Below are 4461 nucleotides of genomic sequence, written 5' to 3'. Positions count from 1 at the left end.
ATTTCACTGAAACAACCCTTTCTCTTCAGGATCTTGGAAAGCCATGAGTGGAAGCTAACTGAAGGCAAACCGAGATAGCAGAAGACCCGGTCAATATCTGTCTTTGAGATAAAGTCTGAGATCCTTAGCCTGGCATTCAGGGTCTGCTGCCTACCTGATGGGTATCTACCACCAGGCCTCACCAAATTGCCTCCACCATACTCCAAACACATCTTGCCTTCTGGGACCCCAAGCCATAGTACAGCCTCTTTCACTCACCTAGGCACCTTTTTAAAATTTAATTAAGAGATACATAGTACTGATTATGTCTTGACACTGTTCTGAACACTTTACAGATATTACCTCATTTATCCTCACACCCCTATGTTGTAAAGCACTATTATTACCCCATTTAACAGATAAGGAACTTGAGGCACAAGGAGGTTAAGAGGCCTGGATTCAAACCCAAGCGGTCTGGTGCCAGGGTCAGTGCTGTTAGCCACTAGACTGTACTGCCTCAAACTTCTCTTAACTCACTTCTGCTTCTTCCACTCTTATCTTGGGTATCAACGCCTCTTCCCCCGCGACTCCCACCTTTGCCTCATATTATGATGAAACGATCTGATTGCCTCTTTTCGTTTTTCATTTTTAAAACCTTTTTTGTTGAAGTATAACACATAAAGAAAAGTACTCAAGATGTAAATGCACAGCTCTCAATGAATTGTTACTAAGTAACCACCCGTGTAATAAGCACCAAAATCAAGAAACAGAACATTCCCAGCATTCCTGAAAGTCTCCTTGGACCTCCTACGCGGACCCCAATGGTAATCAGTACTCTGACTGCTACTCGTATCACCATAGATTAGTTTCTCCTGTTTTCGAATTTTATACAAATGGAATCATACAGTATGTACTTATTTGTGTTTGGTTTATTCTGCTCAGCATAATGTTTGTGGGATTCATCCACACTGGTGTACGTAGTTGTGGGTCATTTCTTCTCATTGTTGTATAGTATTCCATTGCGTGAATATACTGCAATTTATTTATCATTCTCTTGCTGATGACATTTGGGTTGTTTCCAGTTTGCACTATTATAAATAGTGCTTTTATGAACATTATTGTATATGTCTTTTGGAAGGCACATATAGGCATTTCTGATGGGCACATACCTAAAAGTGGAATTGCTGGGTTATGAGGTGTGCATATGGTCACCTTTAGTAGATACTGCTAAACAGTTTCCAAAGTAGTTATATCAATCTATACTCTCATCAGCATCGTATGACAATTCTAGTCACTCCACATTCTCACCAACATTTGGTATTGTCTTTTTCTTTTTAGTCATTCTAATGAGTGTGGTTTTATTTTCTATTTTCTTGGCTATCAGTGAGACTGAACACATTTTCCTAAGTTTTTAGCCAGTTGGATATTCTCTTTTACAAGGTTCCTGATCAAGTGTCTTACCTGTTACCCTATTAGGTTATCTGTCTTTTTCTTATTGGTTGGTAGGAGTTCTTTGGATATTCTGGACATGTCTTTTATTGGATAATATTGGAAAATATTTTACAAATATTTTCTCCCATTCTGTGACTTACCTTTTCATTCTCTTAATGGTGTCTTTAATGACCAGAAACTTTTAATTTTAATGTTATTCAATGTATCAATCCTTTCATTTATGGTAACTACTTCTTCTCTTGTTTAAGTTTTTCTTTAGCACAAGGTTATGAAGATATTCTTTTATATCATATTTTAGAAGCTTCATTGTTTTGCCTTCTATATTAACATCTCAATATAAAGCAAATTGATTTGAGGGTGTTTGTGTGAAGCAGGGGTCAAGATACATTTTTGTATGAATAGCCAACTAATCCAGGACCATATATTGAAAAGACTGTCCTCTACTGCTCTACAGTACTAACTGTGTCATTAATTAAGTTACCTATGCAGAAATAAATGCATAGGTCGCTTACTGAACTCTATTCTGCTCTATTAGTATGTTTATCTTTCCTTGTACCAATGCTGCCCCATCTTTTTTTTTTTAACTTCTAAGTTTATTTATTTATAAATACTATTTTTTACATTCTGAGATGTTGTTGTGGAACATTTGGGGGGAGGGGGAAAGGGGAAAGGGGAAGGAAATAGGGTGGGAGAAGGGGGAAGGAGGAGGGGTGTGGTTGAGGCCCATGGCACCCCCCTCATTCCTGCAGAGGAGACCAGGTGCCTTCCAGCAGTGGCTTGGTCGTTGCTGGGCTGGGTGCAGATGTCAGGGGGGTGTGGCTGAAGCCCTTGGCCCCCCACTGCCCCAGCTCAGGAGCCCATGCTGCCCCATCTTAAATACTGTAGCTTTACAAGTCTTAATATCTGGTGGAGGAAATCCTTTCAAGTTTTGGCTATTCTTGGCCCTTTGCAACACTGAAGGAATATTAGAATGAGCTTGTCAAATTATCTACACATGGGATTTTTATTAGAATTTTATTAACTCTATCAGTTTTAGAAGATTGTATGTCATCACAATTTATGAACATGGAATATTACTCCATTTACTTAAGTCTTCTTTAATTTCTTTTAATGATGTTTTTATAGTTTGCTGTGTAGAGGTCTTGCACATTTTTCCTTAGATTTATTACAAGATATTTGATATGTTTTAATGCTGATATACATATCTTTTTTTTTTTCTTCATTTGTCTAACTCCTTATTGCTGGTATATAGAAAAAACTGATTTTTTATACTGACTTTTTGTCTCACAACCCTGGTAAACTTACTTATTAATTCTAATAACTTTTCCATAAATTCTTTTGGATTTTCTACACACAAAAATTGTAGCATCTGTAAATACTTTCATATTTATATTTTTCTTTCTAATCCTTATGTCTTTTATTTATTTTTCTTGTTTAGAGCACTGGCCAAGACCTCCAGTATAATTTGAATAAAAGTGATTATAGTAAGCACCTTTGTCTCATTCCTAATCTTAGATAAAAGCATTGAACATTACTTCACTAGGTATGATATTTGCTTTAGGTTTTTTTGTTAAAAAAAAATTAAATTAAGGAATTTCCCTTATATTCTTAACAAACTAATTTTTTTCTTATAATGCTTAATGCTTTTTTTTTTTTTTGTATCTGTTGAAATGATCATATAATTTTTCTCCAATTCCCTGGAAGAATTTGTGTGAAAGTAGAAAGGTAGTGGAGTTTTTTCTCTAAATATTTTATAGAATTCACCATCGACAGACTCTAGGCCTGAAAGTTTCTTTGTGAAAAGCTTTTTAATTATAAATTCAATTCATTTCATAGTTATGGGATTGTTCTGATTCTTTTGTTTTTTTCTTGTGTGAGTTTTAGTGAGTTGTATTTTTCCAGGAATTTTTCCATTTTATCAAAATTTTCTTCATAATACCCTCTTACTATATTTTAATATCTCTGTGACCTGTGTTGTAGTGCCTCCCTCTGTTCCTAATACTCTTTATGTGCCTTCTATATTTTTTTTTTCTGGATAGGTCTCAGGGATTTATAATTTTTCTAGTTTTTTCAAGGAACCAACTTTTAGCTTTGTTGATCCTCTCGGTTGTAGTTCTGTCTTCTGTTTTCTGTTTCTTTGATTTCTGCTCTTATCTCTATCATTTCCCTCCTTCTACTTTGTTTAAGTTTAATTTGCTATCTTTTTCTAACTTTTTGAGATGGATTTCCAGCCTTTCTTTTCAAATAATTTATGAATTTAAAGCTATAAATTTCTCTCTAAGCACAGCCTTAGCAGCATCTTAGAGGATTTCACATGTAACATTTTCATTATCAGTCAATCCAAAATGTTTTCTAACCTGCATTGTGAATTTATCTTTGACTCATGGGTTTTTCTCCCTCTCCAAAGCATAGTGCTCAAACTTTGGTGAGCATAAAAATAACCACCTGAGGGCCTTGTCAAAATATAGGTTTTGGAGCCCTGTCTCAAACCTATTAGATTAGTACTTCTGGGAGGTAGGCCTGGGGATCTATATTTCACAAGCTCTCCAGGACATTCAGATGCAGGTGGGTTCCAGGCCCACGGTTTGGTAGCAGAGCATGGGTTTCCTAAGGAGGAGGAGCAGGTCTGAGTCACCTGTATTGTCAGTGCCTGCCACTGGAACTAACATAAAGCCATGTTTAATAAATGAATGAACCAATGGATGAGGGAAAAAAGGAAATAAAATGTCTCATATCAAGATAATTGGAATTCTTTAATGCTATAAATTATGAGATCCACTGCGGCATAATTTGGTACCAATTTTATCCCATTTGGAACAGAAATATTTTTTCCTTATCTTCATATCTCTTCGTACCAGCCGTTCTCCTCAACTGTCCCATTCTGCTGTCGGGGAACATGGCTTTAAGTATGGGTTTGCGTCTGTCTACTGGCCCAGAGAAAGTAGGGGTGGCACCGGAGACACCGTGAGTGGGGCTGTTCAGAGCTGGTAGCCCTCCTCCCCTGCTCACATCCACCCCGCCCCCCGCCCC

The sequence above is a fragment of the Galeopterus variegatus genome, unplaced genomic scaffold, assembly GCF_000696425.1.
Source record: "Galeopterus variegatus unplaced genomic scaffold, G_variegatus-3.0.2 Scaffold1094, whole genome shotgun sequence".
Classification (NCBI taxonomy): Eukaryota; Metazoa; Chordata; class Mammalia; order Dermoptera; family Cynocephalidae; genus Galeopterus; species Galeopterus variegatus.
This window is presented reverse-complemented; position numbering follows the sequence as displayed.